The sequence below is a fragment of the Ailuropoda melanoleuca genome, chromosome 9, assembly GCF_002007445.2.
Source record: "Ailuropoda melanoleuca isolate Jingjing chromosome 9, ASM200744v2, whole genome shotgun sequence".
Lineage (NCBI taxonomy): Eukaryota > Metazoa > Chordata > Mammalia > Carnivora > Ursidae > Ailuropoda > Ailuropoda melanoleuca.
In genome coordinates, this window is record NC_048226.1 from 80,878,937 (window position 1) to 80,900,431 (window position 21,495).

The window sequence follows — 21,495 nt, forward strand, 5'->3', positions numbered from 1 at the left end:
GGCTGTATAATTTAACCTCGGTCTCAAATCCTGCTGAGTATGATTTTTATTATAAGTAGCAGTTCTTGTCATCATAATATATAACACCAGATGACATTTTCTTATTGTTTTTCCAGATAATAAAACTTTCAAGTGTTTGAAATCAAAGTTTAACACAAAAGAAAAGATGCGGTAGTCTTTTCCTTAATATATGCTTCTTCCATGCTTGTTTGTATCAACAACCTAGGAGTACTGAGTTATTAATTACACATTTCATGTAGGTTTTATTTAAAAAAATTAAAAAGAAAGAAAAAAATAGTAAATTGTTTCTTTTGATCAAAAGTCCCCCACAAAGAATTTAAAGAATTAAGCAAGTGATAGCAAAATAAAAGGAAGGTCAAGCTTGGGGCCTATAGCAAACTAGATAGCTTCCATATGAACAACATATAAAGTTCAGTTTTAAAGAACATATGTGTTTGCTCATTGGTTTAAAAAAAAAAAAAAACCTTGAATCCTGTCTACTCCATATATACAGATCAAAATCAGATTGCTTAAGTGAACTATAAAATGCCAGAGAACATTGTTTATCCAAATCATAAACCCAAGAATTGCTGAAGGAGTTTAAATGTTTTCTGTTTCTTCAGATTCCAGAGCAATATTTCAATGGTAGATCGCTTTTTTTGTAAACTGCTTCAAACTTCATAAACCCAGTGTCAGATCCTGTTCTTCGCTATCCATGTCTATTCAATTTGCTCTCTCTGAATTGATTGTTCCTGAATCTTTAAAGGTATTTTTGGATATCTTAAATCCTGCTGAGGTTTAAATGACATCACCTTCAAACAACTCCCATCAAATAAATCTCTTATTAATTCACATCAAATTAATCCAAAATGATCACTTCTATTAACATACGCTTCAGAGCACAAAGCCCGTTAATAGTCATCTGGACACTAGAACTGACCCAAGACTCTCTGAGACAAAATGCACGTTATTTAGATATCCTCTTTCAAAGAGTTTTGACGTTGGCCCAAACACATTTTATTAGGCTTTTATTTCATCGAGCTTTGCTCTCTATATTTCAAATATCTCATTTCAAATGTGCTAGTCTAGGTAAAAAGAGATGGTCTGGTAAGTAAGTAATAATGTCAGATTTGCCAAAATGAGTCTCCATATATCCAAACGCATCTTAGAGAAAGAATTTTGTTAACCATTTTACTTTTATAAGAAAATCAGAAAACCATTTCTTGCCTTTAAAAACCTTATACTAGAAGTCTCATTGACACTATAGAAGGGATGCCTGCGTGGCTCAGTTGGTTAAGCATCCAACTCTTGATTTTGGCTCAGGTCATGATCTCAGGGTCATGAGATCAAGCCCAGCATTGGGCTCCATGCTCAGCAGGAAGTCTGCTTGAGATTCTCTCTCCCTCCTCTCTGCCCCTACCCCCCTCAAAAATAAATAAATCTTGGGGGGAAAAAAACCCTGAAGAATATATGTGATAAAAAATGAAGCGTGCACCTACTTCCCCAAGTACGGCAACGAAAATAAACCAAGTATGCATCATGAGTTATCAAAAGGAAAGGGGAATTGATTATTTTTGCTTTCGTAACAGGTGAGAGGCAAATGTATTAAAAACTCTGCTTTGAATAAGATTACAATTTCACCAAGCAAATTAAGAAACGTTATCATTTGTTTCCTCACACGTATGTCATGTTTCCTTTTGTTTTCTTTCCTCTCAAAGGAAAAAAAAATACAAAACAATTAAAATAATGCACAATGACAACTGTTGGTTCAAATAGGCCAGTACGACTTTGCATATGTGCATGGGCCAGGCGTAACTTCATCCATCTTCTTTGTTAAACTTAGAACATTTCACCTGGTTGATGGGCAAAGAGCCAAACATAGCACGTAAGTTCAAAAAGAATAGCTCATGGAAAAGTATAAATGCATCTACTTATCTTGATGGTTATGATATGAACTGACATTTTATTTGTATGTAAATTAGATTTCCACTGATAACAAAAATAATGAGTGTCAAGATTTATAGGAATGCCTTTGACTTTCTTTCCAGCATTTGCCAAAAAACACATCTTTGTATATTAAAGGTAGTTTAATTTTAATATATCGATGCTGCTTTGTCTGTTTTCCACTCTTACTCAGTAGAAGAGAAAATCTCAATTATTAACTCAATCCAGCAATATAACTGGCTAACATCTGTCTCAGTTCTCCCATAAGAAATCTGTCAATCACCGCCAATCCACTCGGTAAGTTAACACACATTTACAGTATAGTGAATTTAATAAAATGTATACCATGAAGGTTCAGTAAGAATGCTCACTGCCTTCATGGCATTGATCAGCTGAGTGTATTAGGCAAAGTTTTGCTAATTTCTTTAAGAATGCCATTCTAGATCCAAGATTGTAAAACAAATATTGTGAAGCCATATTGAGACTTACACTAGTTGTGTGTGTGTGTGTGTGTGTGTGTGTGTGTGTATGTATAGAGAGAGAGAGAGAGGACATATACATGTGCATTAAAAATAAATTTAACACAATGTAATATTCAACATACATGTTATATATAACGTGTGTGTTAAATATATATGCTAAATAGCCAAAGTGAAGGGAAGTAAATTTGCGCCATCATATACAATAGGTCTTGCTCACGAAACCAGTAACTTGCCAACCACTCTGCTCATCTCCAAGGTACCACAGGAAACAGCTCAAAAGGCTTCACCCACCCAAGGACCAGTAGTCCCAACAGCAAGCAGGGATGTCCAATGGGTAAGGCACAAATATCGTGAGCAATCAGCAAATGTAGATGGGCCATGAAAGGGAATTATTAGTAAGGTCAGAGGATAACTGTATATGTAAGTTCCAAGAGGTCAGGGATCTTTGTTCTATACATATTTTTAAAAGTCCATTTAAATTTGGAAACAATACTGATGGATGTTATTCACAATGTGTAATGAATACATACTAATAACATTAAATGTGGTTAAATACCAACCTAGTCAGTGCTGGCTGCTTCATGTAACCAACTTAGCATCATTTGTCCCTTCTGATAAAAATATATTCACACACAGGGTGGAATCATTTTTCACTTTTGTTAAGTATATGAATGTTTCTACAGGAAGATGATTTTTAAAAATTCTACACTTGAAAGCAACTTCTGATAGAATAGGTTAAACCACTTTTTCCTGACTCCTAGAATGAGAAAAGTTTTCTGTATGAAAAAAGAGGAAGTACACACAGAATCCTTTCATAATTTGGGTAGATAACAGGGTTAGAAACCTTCAGCTATAAAAACTTCTTTTTGAATAAACCATTATTTCAGGACATTCTGCCTATGCTCACCCCAAGTTAAGCCAGTCTCTGTCTGGGATTTTATTATAGTCACTGTTTAAGCATAGATAATAAGAAATTTAAGAATTTTCTCTATGTTCTTCCCATGATTGAGTTTCCAAAAAAGAAATAAAAGGTTTCTTGGTCAAATTAAGTTTAGTGGAAACTGCGCACTTTATACACCCTCTTCAGAGATCTACATTGTACATTAGCAATTACAGCTCTGAAAAGTTCTAGGGGTTGTGGAGTGGCGGCGTCTGTTCAATTTGGATCGGAATTTCCCAATCTCATTTGGCTTTATGTCACATAATGCCATTGACCAACAAAACGAATGTTGTGCAGCACACAGTCGGAGATGCTGCTCTGGACAGTAATTTTCAAAGAAGAAAAATACTGATTTCAAAACATATATAATATTTTTTAAACAAAACAGTATTTCTTCATTAACTTGCCAAGAAGCCTAAGATGCTTTGATCTGAAGTGGATCATTTTGAAGGGTTTGTTTTTGTTTCTGGTTTTTTTTTTTTTTTCCTCCCCAGCATGGCCAGCAATATTAAAAGAAGATCACGATCCTTTATCACGAAAGATTTAGAATCAGTATTTTAAAAGATTGTGTAATGGCAGATTACAGCCATGATAGAACACTGAGTGAAAAAGGCAGAAGATAAACATCTATGTACAATATGACCTCAGATGTCCAAATTATACATCCATCAACACAGACGGGTATAAGCCCAATGTTATCTCTAAGCTAAATAGTTTATACAGATACCACTGCATAAAGAAGTCCTAATTTTTTTTTCAGGTATTATTTCTCATGTTCACTAAGGTGATCTATTTAACACACTATACTCCGAATACTAGATTTGTGTCAATCATTTATAATAACTCCAATTTTATCTGAACCAAATTTGGTCAGGAATCAAAATACAGCAAAGAGTTTCATGGAATACAGCATGCAGAAAGAGGTTAGAGAGAGACCCAGGATTGCACTAAGGGACCTACGGTTCATATAGTTACAATCAGTACTTCTCAATGACTTACAGATACCTGGAGAATGTGTCTAGCCCACCTTCTCCTCTCAGGTTATTAGTAAATCCCATACCTCCCAACTCAGTTCAATCTCCACCTGCAGACTCATGTATACCCATAATAAAAGAGAGACCACAGTCAGTAAACACATGTTCAGGATGGACCCACTCTATGACTGCATCCTTTTCCAATATACCTTAAAGTCAATCTGGCTCAGTGGTTCTAGGCAGTGTAGAAAAAGAGAAATTAAGTACACAGAGCTTCCCTATTTCACTCTTACAAATCCCAGGTTCTAGCTTTATGGGCTTTAGGATTTTGTTTTATGGTTACTGCATCCCCCCACCTCCAAATATTAAAACAAAAGATTAAAAATAAATTTAAAAATAAAACCAGGCTAGGTAGATGCCAGAGTAAATCTGAAACAGGGAATTAATTATAAGTTAATTTTAAATCCACAGCCAACATGGTGGTGAGTTCACAATGAGGTCTGAGTCTGAGAGGATGACCACGTATCCAGGTTACACCTGGGCCCCACAGCTCCTACATTACACAGTCACCAAGAGAAAAAGAACAGTGATTTGATATATGTGTGGGGCTGTAGAATTAGTGAAGGCAAAAATCAGCTCACTCATGAAAAATTTTGTATAGGTAATCCAATCAATCTTCAAGTTTAAGTTCAATATAAACTCAAGAATCCATCTAAATACACACAGACATACACACACACACACACACACACACACACCGTTAGAAAAGATTTTCACCACCTGCACCCCAATTAGTAATTTCTTTTCTCTGTCAATCTTGTTGTGGACACCTGTCATAACAGAGTAAGGGGAAAATATAGATATAATTCCAGATTCAGGTGTTTTACAAATAGTTCCTTCAAAGTCTAATTGAATGTTGAAAGAAATCAAAAGTCAGAACTAGACCTTTTTTTAAGGCTCACAATCGTGAATATTGATGTATACTATAACCTGAATTTTTAGTTAATAACAAAAATGTATTACGTTACTAAGAACCAGGCACTGTGCCAAGAGTATATTACGTCATTTGATTTTCACTTTTTATTAATAATTCTTTAAGTAAGATACTATTGTTTTCACATTTTACAGATGAAGCAACTAAGATTTAGAAAAGTCAAATCACTTGCTTGGGTCATAGACCTAGCACATGAAGAACTGGGTCTAAAAAAGTCAAAAGCCTTGCTAGTCCACTTGGTTTTCCATTACATTTCTCATAAACTCTTCAGTGTTTTTATGAACAACAGTTAAGCAATTCATTTATAGATACAAAAGTGACAGCACTTTAAGAAACTACAAAACACAATCTAAAAGACACCGTTTAAAGATGGCCATCAAATATACTTGACTGGTTCTATAGTTATCAAGGGAATATGCAATCTTCCCAGCAATCTTATGGACTACTAGGTTATCCTAACTTTTGGATTTGCTTCATAACACCTGAAGGTACCTATCACTAAAGGTAATAAGTTATGCAAGTCTCCAGATGACTTTTACAAAGCCCTCTACAATTCCCCCAAGCAAAAGTGAGTCTTTTCCACTACCATCCATGGCAATTTATGTATATCTCCTTTTAAGGTACATGCGGCATCACACTGTAACTATGTGTTTATGTTTCAGCTGCCCCACTAGGCTATGAAGTCCTCCAGACCAGAAAATATTTTTATTAATATTGTTAATGTTAATATGTTAATAATAAAATGTTAATTAACAATATTAATATAATATATATCCATTCATATATGAATTATTTTAATCAAAATAGTGATATAATTCACATATTTAAATATCTCAATGTTATGAGAAATTCTCAAGCTTTTCCCAAGTGCAAAACATCTAAGGCTAGAACACATTTCCATCATTAACAATGACACAGCTATTGTCATTGATATGATAATGATTACTGGAGGGAAATAAAGTAGCATATTGGCACAGGGGACATATGAGCTTTTAGAAAGCCAAGTGATTCTAATACAGTACTCCCCATTGAGACTAGCCTACTACAGAGTAAGCACTCACAAAAGTTCTTATGGAAAGATGTGATGTTAGCACACTTAGAAATTTCTGCATATTGCTTATCTCATTAAGGAAGACCAGAATCTCTTGACATTAAATAGGCTTGTGAGAATAAAAGCTAAAATAATGCTTCATCAACATAATTAATAACAAACTAAATCAAGACCTTCAAGGGCTCATGACATTAATTATGTCTTAATTTAGGCTAAAAAAAAGAACCAGATATCATAGCTCTAAATCCACGGCCATACAGCAATAAATGCATAAGTAAGGAGAAGAATTAAATTTATTTTTCAGAACTGTGACTCACTCTCCCTTTCCCTCTGCTGCTCCCCCTGCTTGTGCTTGCTCTCTCTCTTCTCTGTGTCAAATAAATAAAATCTTGAAACAAAACAAAACAAAAGCAAAACAAACAAACAAAAAAACAACTGTGACTCACAACTATGTTGAGATTTGGGTTCTATATATGTCTACATAACCTTATGTACAATTTGAGGACTGAATCACAGTTAGAGGAAGGTTCAGTAAAAAAAAAAAAAAAAAAGTGTACTCTATGTACTAATGATTCCATAATGTTTCTGTAATCAGTAAAATGAATTTTTATAAGTTCATTTACCTGTATGATTATTTATTCTGTACATGAATGTCACATGGTATTTAATAATTTATTAACTATATAATAATACAGGTACCTTTTGCTTTCCAAAAGTTTGCATTATACCACTTTGTTTTTAGGAAAGACCTACATTAGTACTTGTTTTTGCTAACCAAAAAAAATCAGAAGAGAATTTTCACTTTCACAAAAAAAAGTCATTACTATAATAGTGTAGGTCTTTTCTAAAAGTGAAGTGGCATAATGCAAACTTTGAAAATATACCATTTCGGCTTATGAAAGTTTTCATAGGAACAATCTACTTTGAGATAGTGGGGGAAACCTGTATTTACTATAACTACATGAATTTACAGATACAAATGTGATTTACAAAATTTTTTATCATGCATTCTCTAACATTCTAAAATTCAAAACATTCTGTACTAATAGCATAATACATAAAAAATAAATAAAAGTATGTATTTTAAAGGAATAGGCTGGAACATAAAAGAATACAGAAAAGTCTCAAACATTTGGATCAGACTCCTGGCAACTTAAAGCATCTGGAATGACATAAAACCAGAAGTTTAATTTAAAAGTTCAATTCAAGGGGCACCTGAGTGGCTCAGTCGGTTAAGCGTCCAACTCTTGATCTCAGCTCAGGTCTAGATCTCAGGGTCGTGAGTTCAAGCCTTGCACTGGGCTCCACACTGGGCATGGAGCCTACTTAAAAAATAAAAATAAAAGTTCGGGGGCGCCTGGGTGGCACAGCGGTTAAGCATCTGCCTTCGGCTCAGGGCGTGATCCTGGCGTATTGGGATCGAGCCCCACATCAGGCTCCTCCGCTGGAAGCCAGCTTCTTCCTCTCCCACTCCCCCTACTTGTGTTCCCTCTCTTGCTGGCTGTCTCTATCTCTGCCAAATAAATAAATAAAATCTTCAATAAATAAATAAATAAATAAATAAATAAATAAATAAAAATAAAAGTTCAATCCACAAGAACGCTCACAGAATCATCATTTGAACTGTCAAAACTGGAAACAACCCCAATGTACCTTGACAGAACAGATTAAAAACTGGTGGTATAGGACTACACAATGGAATGCACAGTCATACAACAGAATATTATACTGTAATAAAAACAAACTACATACGACAACCTGGATGAATTTCACATACACGATGCTGAGCATAAGATGTCAGACACAAGAGAATGCATACTTTTAATGCATAGGGTGTAATGGGTATTACACTTTAATGCATGTAACATTCAAAAACAAGCAAAGCCAATCTAAAGTGTCAGGATCAGTCAGGAGAGTGATTAATTCCTGGGAAAGGAAGAGAACGGAGAACAGGAGGGGACACAAGCGTACTGGAAAAAGGGGCTTGTAGAGTACTGGCAATTTCTATTTCTTGACATGAGAGATAGTTACACAGAGCATTTATTTTGTAGTAATTCATTGAGCTACAGACTTACGATCTGTGCATTTTCTGGCTAAAAAGTTAGTGTATGTGTTCATGTGTGTGTGATTTTTCGGTGAAACAGCAGGTGCTCTGCAGGGACCATGCAGTAATATATTGAGAAGAAATCTTTCAGCTCTTCTGGTCTGAGGGCTAAAGCAAGCAATTCAATGGAGCAGAAGGCTGTCCTTGGTTACACGGGCCAGGCTGCAGGGCACAAAGAGCCAAATGTGCTGAAGGAGGCAACAAGGTGGTAGGAGAAACAATAAAACAGTAACGAGAAGAGAAGAAAATAAGTTCTGAACAAGAGAAATCTGAAAGGGTAAAAGGTTTAAAAAGAGATCAGAGGCAAAAACAAGAGCAGAAACCAACAGGCACCCTATGAAGGAAGAAGGTAATAGACAAAGAGGTAGGAGAGTGGAGCTCTTATTAATCCTGGTGGTGGAGGACAGTTATTAAATGTATCATGAGGATATACTATATCACGTGGACCACAATCTAAGTGAAGGTAGAAGAGAACTAACTGAGCCCCTGTTATGTACAAGCCATTTGCTTTTTGGCTCATGTAATTCTCTCTTCAGTAATCACTGAAAGCCTGTAAAGAACTGATCAGCTTTATTTTACAAATAAGAAAACTAAAGAGGTTAAAGTAACATGCTTATCTTAGAAGACTGAATGAATAGATGAAAAACAGCCCATAGAACAACACTATGGCTTCTTCCTAAATTTTGAGTATTTTTATAAGGCTGAATAAATGCTGTGTTTGTTTTTTTTTTATTACCCAACATACAGTACATCATTAGTTCTTGATGTAGTGATCAATGATTCATCAGTTGCATATCACACCCAGTGCTCATCACATCATGTGCCCTCCTTAATGACCATCACCCAGTTATCCCTTCCCCCACCCACCTCCCTTTCCACAACCCACAGTTTGTTTCCCAGAGTCAAGAGTCTCTCATGGTTTGTCTCCCTCTCTGATTAAATGTTGTGTTTAAATGAAGTGTGGCTGATTCTACCCTCATCTGGGGTAGTGGTTCTCCATCTATGTAATAAAGTATTCCATCTCACAAATCAAGTAATGATGGTGTTTCTCACCTTGCAGAAAGAAAATAAGTTAATAGGTAAAATTCTATCTGTTTTAAACTTTCCACCTGGTTAATATTTTCTTAAGACTTTGGCTTCTATTATCACATGGCTTCTAAAAATGAGTGGACAAGCAGCATACAAACATCAACAGAGACACATGAAAATATTATTTCTGAAAACTATCTCATGTGGCATTTAGCATTTGTTTTGTAGGTACAAGTTTGTTTGATATAATAATTTAACACTATTGCGGGGCGCCTGGGTAGCGCAGTCGTTAAGCGTCTGCCTTTGGCTCAGGGCGTGATCCCGACATTCCGGGATCGAGTCCCACATCAGGCTCCTCCACTGGGAGCCTGCTTCTTCCTCTCCCTCTCCCCTGCTGTGTTCCCTCTCTCGCTGGCTGTCTCTCTGTCACATAAATAAATAAAATCTTTTAAAAAAAAATAAATAAAAAAATAATTTAACACTATTGCAAAGAGTTCCTTCCTCAAAGAGAACCACAAAGTCTGAGAATATAGTCACCGGAACAAGCTTAGGAACCTTTGGTTTAAACAGAATAAGAACAGATTGGCAGGCCCCACATCTACTGATGCTGTATGTGTTCTGGACGTCACGGCATGAATGCTCCATACATTTCCCTGCTGACTACAGAAAACAAGTACATGCATGGATGGGAAAAGGTGTTTGTGAAAAGAGCAGCACAATGCCCAGAAAACAGGGACACTGTGCAGGATTATTTAAAATTAACTGCTTCCATTATTCTTTTGGAACTTTTTGTTTCACAACATTTCATAATAACAGTTTTACTTAGTTATTTAAAAACCAGATTAGTGCAGAGTTCACCTGAACAAACAAAATTGGTACCTGGTAATAGTATTATCATCCTTATACCTGCAAACGACGCCTTGTTTACTTAGCCCACAAATCAGGGTGCTGTTCAGAAAACAAAATAAAATACTACCACTACAATGACTCCATGAAAAAGTTAACATATCACAGGAGTAAAATACGTAATTTTTAATCTTGTTATAACATTAAGCCCTGTTTTAATGTTGAAATAGAACAAATTACATTAAAAGTGAGACATTAAAGAAGTCTCTAAGAAAATTGTAGCCTATTAAGTGTCTACCAAATTCTGAGGGGGGTGGGAAACGTTATATGTCCCAAAATATACCGCCTTGACTTATGGAAATAACAATGGAATTCTTCACAAAATATCATCAGTATGGTCCAAATGAGCTCAAAGAGTAGGCAGACTCTGGAAGGTAATGCCTACAGTCGAGTGTGTGCACGGTGAATAAAACTCCATGAAATACTTTGCGTTATTTAAAAATATTTTCTGATGACCAAGAATACTACTTGAAAAAGAACCACTTCAGTGTTTGATTCAGTAACTTAGAATAAATTTACTGATGTCGACATGTCCCATAGTTTATCCTCTTGTGAACCCTTCACTTCATCCTCATGAAAAAAAATGGTGAATGATTATGCAACAAGCTGCCATCAGAATTTTTTTTCCAGAAATCAAAGTCAAGTGTATCTGTTGGCATCAGTACCCCTCAGAATTTAGCACTGAATTCTAATTTCTGTACACTTATTACATAACTGACCATATGCTATGATAACTGATACTTACAATCAAGAATAAATTACAGTAGACCCCCTCACCCTCAGGGGACATGTTTCAATTCCCCACTGGGTGCCTGAAACCTACACATACTATGTTTTTTCCTATATAGATCTATATGTCTGTTGATCTTTCTATGCTTGTGATAAAGTTAATTTATAAATTAGGCACCATTAAGACATTAACTATAATAATAAAATAGAACAAAATAACAATATACTGTAATAAAAGTTACGTGAATGTGGTCACTGTCTCAAAATACCCTACTGCACTGTACTCACCCTTCTCGCGACGATGTGATAAGATGCCTACATGGTGAGATGAAGTGAGCGGAATGACGCAGGCGTGCTGACGTAACATTAGACTACCAATGACCTCCTGACCCCACGTCAGAGGAGAATCATCTGCGTCCAGATCGCAGTTGCCATGGTAACGAACCACGGAAAGTGAAACCATGGACAAGGGGGGCCGCTGCAACATCACATTTATACATTCAGCCATATACTATTTTGTGGTCATTGAGCAAGGTGCTGAGGGTACACCTGCGAAGGCAGACACGAAGTCCTCCCTCAGGGAGCTGACAGTCTAGCCCCAGAAAAGGAAAACAACACGGAGGCGCCTGATTGAGATTTCGTATGAGAAAGGGTTCTGGGGGGGAAATGACTATAAATGGAAGGGCAGCAGAAGCTGGCCAGGTGAAGGGGGCGTGAGTGACTCAGTGATTCAGTGATTCTGCAATCGGAAGAGCTCGTTCTCTCTCAAGACAGAACGTGGCTTCTTGCCGGAACTGCAACAGGTTCGGTGGTGCTAGCAATTTCAGCGGTGTTTGGTTAAAATCAACTCTCTGCAACAAAGGATTAAAGCATACACTCTGTGGAGATTCCTTTTTTTCCTGAAAATATGGCACAATTCATTTATCATATACGTTCACAAAACTTGACATAAACTCTACGTACAAACTTCATACAAACTCTTCACACCACTGGATTTGGATAAAATGTCTACATAGTTACATAATGGGAAAAGCCTTATTAAGGTAAAAAATAATTTAATATCTAAATAATTATCTCTGATTTTGATGCAATCTTTTTACTGTTTGGTAAGACAGTGCCAAAAGTACCATAGTTTCTTATATAAACAATTACATATAATCCTGGAAATATAATGATTATATTCTAAATTAACTGGTGTTCATTTATAGATTAATATATTAATATATTAATATAAATTTATATATATATATATGCACCTTGTTTAAAACTGATCTTTTCCCAGAGCTTAATAAATAGTCTGGCTATTAAGTAAAAGTTGATACATTTAATTCTCAAAGTTCCTATCTACTATGCCATGAGTATAGAATATTAACGGTTTAGGGGCGCCTGGGTGGCACAGCGGTTAAGCGTCTGCCTTCGGCTCAGGGCGTGATCCCGGCGTTGTGGGATCGAGCCCCACATCAGGCTCCTACGCTATGAGCCTGCTTCTTCCTCTCCCACTCCCCCTGCTTGTGTTCCCTCTCTCGCTGGCTGTCTCTATCTCTGTCAAAGAAATAAATAAAATCTTTAAAAAAAAAAAAAAAAGAATATTAACGGTTTAAAAAAACTCTTGTTCACCAAGTTGCAAAATAAAGTACCAAAGCAACATCAAATATCATATATACATTCTGCCTATAGGCAAGGCATTTCATACCAAAATTTCCAGTCAATTAATTCATCCATATAGTATGTATTTATTGAATACCTAGTATGTTTATAATAATGTTGCCAAATATCAAAAGAGGAAAAAAATTTAAGAGAAAATTATTGCTTAAGGAACTAGCTCCTTCTGTCAAAGAAATAAGGCTTACAGTAAATATCTAGGTAAAAATGCAGGATATAATAGGACTTCGCACCAAAATCAGCAGGGCAAACAATAAAGTCCCTTGAAGACAACAGTAAGTCCTAAATATCTGCTATTACTTTTATGAGTGTTATTATTATGTCCACTATTTCTTTCACTCATAATACAATAACGTAACACGGTCATTAAAGTAGAAATATTTAAGGCAGAGGAGAGTAGAGAGGAGCCTAGGGGAGAAATAAGAATTGCACAGCTCTGGGGACAAGAAAGAACTGCAGCAAGAGGAGTAAGAGAAACAAAGGGTTGCTCTCCAAAATAAACATAAGTCAAGGGACAGGGAAGAATCTGGGTTACTAAAATATGTGGTGCAAAGGTTAGTAAAGATAGAATCTGGATCCCAGTGGATGAGGCTGGAGTACTTGTGGAAAACAGGAATCCACCTGAAGTTTCTAAATCAAAGGGATCGGGGAAACTGGACTAGAAGTCGTATGACATGTGAAAAATGAACACGTATTATATATTTCCAAAAAAAATCTAATGTCTCTAATCATAAAAGAAAGAAGAATTTTTTAAAAATTAAAGATATCTGGGGTGCCTGGGTGGCTCAGTCAGTTAGTTGACTGCCTTCAGTTCAGGTCATGGTCCCAGGGTTTTGGGATGGAGCCCAGTATCAGGCTCCCTATTCAGTGGGGAGTCCACTTCTCCCTCTCCCTCGGCCACTCCCCCTGCTCTCTCTGTCTCTAATAAATAAATAAAATCTTAAAGAAATAATAAAAATCAAAGATATCTTACCAATTCACATGAAAGGATGGGGTTGCAGATATAAATTTGTGATACATTAATGATACTGGATTATTTAGGCATTAATGTGTCACTGTATTCTAGTTCAAAGTGGAGTTAGGACTAGTAATATTCTACTTAATCTGCCTCAATATTCATATTCCTATGTGGACAGAGTTCTCCTGTGGTCATTCGTATTGATATTCTCAAAACCAAGTACAGTACCTATAAATGAACAGGCGCTGCTCAGTAAATACTGGTTGAGTGAACTTACTGAAGTCACTGAAATTTAGTGAATAAGCTGAGTGAAGCTTATTGAAAAGACAAGAATAGGTCATCAACCAACTAAGCTACTTGACACCCATTTGTTTCTGAATTGCCTGCCAGTATTTAGCATTTTATCTCAGCCCTGTTTATGTTGAAACCATTTTAACTCCTAAATTCTAAGACCTGAAGCATTTTATGAAGTTTTCCAAAGTAACTTAAAAACAAGCCTTCCGGGGTGCCTGAGTGGTTCAGTCGTTAAGCCTCTGCCTTCAGCCCATAGCGAGATCCCAGAGCCCTGGGATCGAGCCCCACCCTGGGATCGAGCCCCGCATCGGGCTCCCTGCTCTGCTGGGAGCCTGCTTCTCCCTCTCCCACTCCCCCTGCTTGTGTTCCCTCTTTCGCTCTGTCTCTCTGTCAAATAAATCAATAAAATCTTTAAAAAAGAAAAAAAACAAAAACAAAAAAACAAGCCTTCCCAAATGATTCCAGATCCTCCTAGTCCCTTTGGGAGCTCACTCAGAACTTGGTCAAAAGCTCAATGATACTCCAACTAGTCTGCTCTGATCCATGAAAGCCAGTAGTTTAAAAAGCCAGGAAAGGGGCGCCTGGGTGGCACAGCGGTTAAGAGTCTGCCTTCGGCTCAGGGCATGATCCCAGCGTTATGGGATCAAGCCCCACATCGGGCTCCTCTGCTATGAGCCTGCTTCTTCCTCTCCCACTCCCCCCTGCTTGTGTTCCCTCTCTCGCTGGCTGTCTCTATCTCTGTTGAATAAATAAATAAAATCTTTTAAATAAATAAATGAATAAATAAAAATTAAAAAGCCAGGAAGACCTCAGTAGAACGCACCTCTTTATTTCAAGCCAGGTCTATACCCGGAGGAAGACCTGGCAGGCCTCAGCTTTAAGTACTAAAGGCTCATCTAAGATTTCGTTTCAACACTACTTCCTGGTAACGACTCAACTCCCCCAGTTGCTCCCCATCCAGATGGAATTTGTTTTTATAGTAGGAGCACTCCAAAATCAGGTCGCTTTGAGGCAGAGATGGTCCTCTTGGTGCCCATTCAAACAATGGTTCTAAGACTCGGCAACTGAGAGCCTGAGATGTGAGCAAGAGAACCACCTGACGTGAGAATTTATGGTAAGGCTGTGAAGGTACCTTTAGGCACAAGCCAGCACTGCATTTTTAGCCAAAATATCTGCCCCTGTTCTCAAATTTGAAGTAACAGGCCTTGCAAAAAGTTGTGGGCAGAGATCTCCTTGTACTTCCAAAATCAACTCCTGGCAAAACTGCCTCCTTTTCAAGGTCAGATGAGAGAATAAAAAAGAGAAATGCTCGCACTTATACACACACAGTTACACATGCACTCAAAGGATTACGGAAGCGTATAAGCCCAAATCAAGAGTGGTTCTCGCCAGGGTTTTATCTTCGTCTTTAAATTTATCTATGTTGTCTTAATTCCTATAATAAATGTGTATAATTTGTCTACCTCAGTTATTTTTTAAAGGGAATGAGAAGAGAACACATTTCCATTAAATGCATAAGACAATATAAACTGGAAAAGACTGTAAGAGGCAGTGTGCTGAAATTGTCGGCACACTCCCTACTCATCCCCCACCAGACTACAAGCTCCTAGTGGGGAAGACTGAGTGGGCAATTCTTCATTCAACATATGAACTCGTTAGGAATTCACTAGGAAGATCTGGAATCATTTGGGAAGGCTTGTGTTTTGCTTTGTTTTTTTTACAGATTTTATTGATTTATTTGACAGAGAAAGAGACAGCCACCCAGTATCTACTGGCAGCCAAGAGGTACTTCTTCAAGTAAATTCACAGTCACTATATAATTTAAAAATAGAAGGCAGGGGCGCCTGGGTGGCTCAGTCCATTAAGCACCTGCCTTCAGCTCAGGTCATGATCCTGGGGTCCTGGGATCGAGTCCCAGGTCGGGCTCCCTGCTCAGCGGGGACTCTGCTTCTCCTTCTAACCTCCCCCCATTCATGTTCTCTCTCTCACTCGTGCTGTCTCTCTCAAATAAATAAAATCCTTTTAAAAAAATAAAAATAAATAAAAATAGAAGGCAGCCAAATATTTTTAGGTAGAAAGAAGAGGAAAAAGGTGAATTTTACTACATTTCTCGTTTTCACTTTTTTAAAAATTCACTGAGCTTTTTGCTTTAAATCAAAGTTTGTATACTGAAAGTACAGGGTGAATCAAATAGTGGCAGTGGAATGTGTTGCCAGTTACTCCAGGAGGTAAGCACTGGGTACAAAAGCATTGTCTTTTTAACAAAAGAGGAGCCTTTAACTTCTTAAAGCAGTCACCAACCAGCAACTGGCAGCAATGCATTTACAGTACCTGAATTCCTTCATTCCATAGCCTGTCACCAGGGAATGTCTTCAACAATGGAAAGATTGGAAACTCTGATTTAAATATAATCTTATTTGCATCTCATTTAATCATCAACTTTATAATTGCTTTCAAAGAAAAAAATCACCTTTATAAAAGGCATTTTGTAGAAATTTTTCATGATGGACTGCTAATTTTATGTACCTCCCTCTCCTAATACCCAACTATATATGTCATCGGGAAAAAAAAGTCTCCTTAGCGGAATGATAAAACAATATTCTCGGAATTGAAAAAGGCTATCCTCTTTCATGATGGAGAATATGCACTTTTTTCCTACATCACTTAGAGATAAGACCCCCTCCCCACTCCCCTGCTACTCCTCATCCCTGCCTCTGAGAGTCTGCAACAGCAAAATGAAGAGCATGAGCTCTAAGCTTTAAAGAACACCTTCAAGCCTATGATTCAAAGTTAAATCCACCAGTTTGTTAGTTCACAGTGGCATGGAAATCGTCGTGTCAACATGAATGTGCGTAAGAGACCAAGTCTCTGGGAAAGGCCTTGGAAATGAATTGTGGATAACAAATCCATCATACCAAAGACTGCCCACAGGACAGGCTCCAAAGAGCTGAAAGCAACACAACTTGACTTCATTTTCTTGACTTCTAAAGTGCCCACAAATGTTGAAAATGTAGTCTATGTTCAAACTAGGAGTGGCTCTCAGCGAGAGGTAAACTGATGTACTGAAAACTAAGTCTCAAAAACTCAAAGATAACATTCTCATTTATACCCACTCACCAGTTTACAGGAGGTAAACCTCTGAGGTTCAGCCTGACAGTGAGACTTATTTATTTATTCAAGTCCTTAGGATCAGGCAGTCTCAAGAATTTAATTGTTTAACTAAAGTCAGTATCACTGCCTAACTTGGGGTGGGGGGGAGTGCAGTGGTAACAGTCTGGATTCATTTGTAGTGAGTTTTCTGTATAACTTAAAATATTTTTGAAGAAATATGGTAAAGTGATTATCCTTCTGGAACTAGATCCACTGACACTGTCACATTAACTCACAGCTTGTTAAATACTGTGCAATCTTTCTATAACATTCTTTGTTATGAGACTAGAATCAGCATATGGGAATTGCTCTTTTCCTGCTAAACTGAAGTCATTACTAACTACTCATCTGTGACATGTACTCTTTCTTGTAACCAGGGATTTTAGCTTCACAAAATTTAGAAACTGCCACATTGTTTCTTGGCATCGCTTTCAAACATGACATCATTTAAATTTTGGAAAACTCCATTTTAGCAAGCACAGGAGTGGGTGCCAGGTTAAAGATTGCCCAAAAGGGGCAGCAGGGTCTCTGCAAGGACTAACCACAGTTAATTCTTTCAACCCATACCTTCACATGCCTTTCATTAGAGACACATGGAATTACAATGAGCTCAACAAATACATTTCAAAGTGGGTTATCAAATTACCAGAATATAGAAATGGCTTCGAGTTACTGAAGATCTGTATTGAAACACAACTGTGATGTGGAAATGAATTGAATCCATATTCAATTTCCTTAATTTCCAAACTCTAAAGAATGAGCATTTTTAAAGTATGCGTAGACTTATTACCCAATACTACACATATATATGATAATTATAAATAAAATATAAATACAATACAAATATAAGCCCATGACTCACTGTAGAATACAAATACATAGGGAACTGTCTCAATGATAAAGAAGTTTCAGAGAATTGGTGTCATTCAAATCCCCTGACAATATCACTTTGGAAATTCTTAAATAGTTTCTAGAACTTCCTCCATTATTTGAAAACGTATATAACAAACAGAGAAATTCTAGTCATTTCATCAACACACCCAGGAAGCCCCTAATATGGGACTTGTGAATTATTTATTCCAAGTATAATTTGACAGCATACTTGCAAGCAAAAATTTAGGATTAGTGCTCTCCGTAGGGGCTTCTTTTCTGTAAAATAAAAAGCAATCCCAACGGTTCAATATGATTTGCCCTAGAAGAAAATGAATGACATTTCATGTGTCGCTATTGAGAAAATAGTCTGAGCTTCTAATCTTAAAAAAAAAAAACTTTATTAATTTTAATCCTACTGTTATTTCTTTAATAGACATGTTTTGTAAATAAACAGAATTTTTATCTTGGATGTGAAGAGCATGCTTACTTCTCAAAAAGGAACAAAAAAGAAAACACACACACACATACACACACACACACATACACTCAGCTTGAAAACTTAGGACATATGGCTGCAAATGATGCCTCAGAATCACTGTGCCATGGAGCACAACCTACCATGGCTGTGAAATCACGTGACTATTTATTATTCTCCTGAAGAAAACTGGGTGACCTCAGTAGCAACAAATCATTTTTATTCACCAAGTGTTTATAATCATGTGGCACATATTCCATATATGAAAACAAAGATAAATTCTGAAATATCCACAGAGAATCACAAAATATTAGCTGTGAGAGACCACTCCTTAGGAAGGACGCCTGATGTATCCTGAGGAACTTACCACAACCTACTGACAAAGAAGACAGTGATTAACTCTGAAGGAGTATTTGGTAAAACTCACTCATTTTAAAGAAGAAATTTCATGAAATTAATACAAAAAGGCGAGCTCTGAGAGGAAATCTCTGGCTTTCAAAAAGTCATGTATTTAAAAAGTCATGTATTAAAAAAAGTACCAATGCACATACATTTTAAAATAAAAACGATAGCCAAGGTCACTAATGACCCATAAAAAAAGGCACGGATGGACAATGCAAAAAAAATACCTCAAAAACATTTAAGAACTTTCACAATTCAGAACAGACTTCCACACCAAAGCTCTTACAACAGAAATCCCAAAGAAGAATGAGTGAATTAAGGTATATATTTATATATAGATATATATAGAGATATATTCCTCCAAGGGAACGATGCCAACTAGTCTTCTGGAACAAATGGCGCCACTCTTCCCTACAACAGCTGACAGCTAGATTTCTACTCTGTACGTATCCTAAATATAAGTTTTAAATTAAAAGATAAAATGAAACCTTAGAAACACCCATTTGAACAGTCTTAATAGACACTCCCATAGTTAATGATATACGAAAATTTAAAAGATTAGAAACAGAACAATTATCATTATTATCATAGTAATAAATATTCACACAGCCCTTTGGCAATCGCCAAACCTGTTTTACATATATTATTTAATTGATTTAACCCCCCATAATCTGTTCCCAGGTAGTATTGCTCACAGCCTATAGATGGGAAAACTGTAAACTTGGGAAGTTAGAGACTTACTCTAATTCTGACTTTATTCCAACTAAGTCACACCACAGATAGGAAAACATAGTTGCAACCTAGTGAGCTTCTAAACACAGCTGGACATAAGCCTATTCCAGATGATCACAAGTCCCAGAAGGCATGGGATGGCTGAAACTTCTATATTTTAATCTGTACTGTACATATCCGGAGAACAAATAAGCTTGGAAAGAGGCCAAAGTGCTCAAGTAAGAGAAATATGCAAAAAAAACAAAACCAAAAAGGTTAAAAAACAATGTGAAGCACATTTCTAACTACTAAAGTAAGTACCTTCTAAACTCTAGGAATGGCTGCTCCAACTGTAAGAAAAATGTCAGTGGACTAAGACTTCATTATTTGTATGTTACAACTAAGCTCCTGATATTGTGACTTCAGTACCTCTGCTCTCGTAGCGTAATTACGTAGTTAAAAATTTGAGGACAGAGCAGTACTTACTGATAATTGGTTTCGTATTACTGATGTTTTTAATCATAAGATTACCATTATCTTTTCAACATGCTACTTTAAAATGACCTTCTTTATTAAATCATTTCTTATATTTAAGGGTCAACTTTTCTTCAACAAAACAGCTCCAGTTTTATTCTGTCTTATGAAATAACTTCTATCAATTTAACAAACACGCTCCCTATGGAGAGCAATACTAAAAGTTAGTCTGTTACAAATTAAAAAGGAGCCAAATTTCCGTTTTGGGGGAGAATTTAAAATCAATCGAGGCACCAATATAAAAACCCTGTCCCCTACAAGTTAAAATGCCCCCCTTAGATCCAGCCACGTATCACCTATTTTCTTTACGTCAGTCATCCAGAATTTTGGAGGCAAAAATGAAGCAACTGGATATACATTAGATGAACCAATAAAGTTCAATCCTTTTGCTAAAACTTTCTTGTGGTAACAAATGAAGAGCAGCTCTACTAAAATTACTGATATTTCATGATATGGCCTTAATAATATGGGCTTCCAGAAAAGGACATTAATACATAGGGTGTAAAAAGAATGGCCTTAAAAAGAATTAATTTTAAAAATAAGCTCGATAATGTTGAGAGGGATAAAACTTAATAGGAATCCATGTTTCAGGATGTGTTCCTTAAGAAAAATAGAAAGTCCTCATCACCAGACCACCACAAAATACAAGAGAGGCCTCAGCCACTCCAGAAGGGCTTCATGCGCCTATAAAAAAAAAACTACTAAATGAAATTATAGCATACATTGTGACTTAGTGCATATGACTTCCTGATGTTTATTTTATCCATAGCTTTCTGAGAATGCAGGAGACAATCCTTCCATGTACTCAAGAATGTTTGCTTAAGTAAATATACTTCAAAACATCAGAGATACCTGGTTGAAGCAGCTCCTGGAAAACGGCATGAGAAAGTATGCGACACACCGAAAAGCTAAGAATACAACAGTTGTTTAATGAATGCAAAACCAGAACTTCGGTCATCTCAAAGGGCGACTGTCTACAAGTTGCACAATGATCGCAGGTGAACAATCGGATTTGAGGAGGAGGAAGTGCTGATAACCCATCTTGGGCAGCGGACGCAGGAGGAAAGGCAATGAGAACGTCAGAGCGAAGAGCGGCAGCAGCAGAAGAGCAAGCAAGGGAGAGGCCAAGGCAGAGGGAGAGCGTTCTTGGAGACTGCGAAGCAGGTTGGGAAGTGGGGAGAGGGCGGGGAGGCGGGAGCCGCGGGCGGAGAGGAGGAGCAGGGGCGCGCGCGCGGCGGGCTGGCGGCTGCCGCGGACCCGGCCGGCGGGGCGCGGCGCGGAGC

General features: G+C 37.1%; 1 protein-coding gene across 6 annotated transcripts in view; it reads right to left on the bottom strand.

Moving 5' to 3' along the window:
* TRPS1 (transcriptional repressor GATA binding 1) overlaps positions 1 to 21,495 on the bottom strand; it is a 253,709-nt gene that overhangs the window by 211,020 nt on the left and 21,194 nt on the right. Inside the window, exon 1 of one of the 6 annotated variants that reach the window (XM_019799630.2) lies at positions 11,442 to 12,143. The exons of the other annotated variants lie outside the window; for them this stretch is intronic. The gene's annotated coding sequence lies outside the window, so the exon portion shown is untranslated. Of the gene's footprint in view, positions 1 to 11,441; positions 12,144 to 21,495 lie in introns of those variants that run through there. 6 annotated transcript variants of the gene reach the window in all.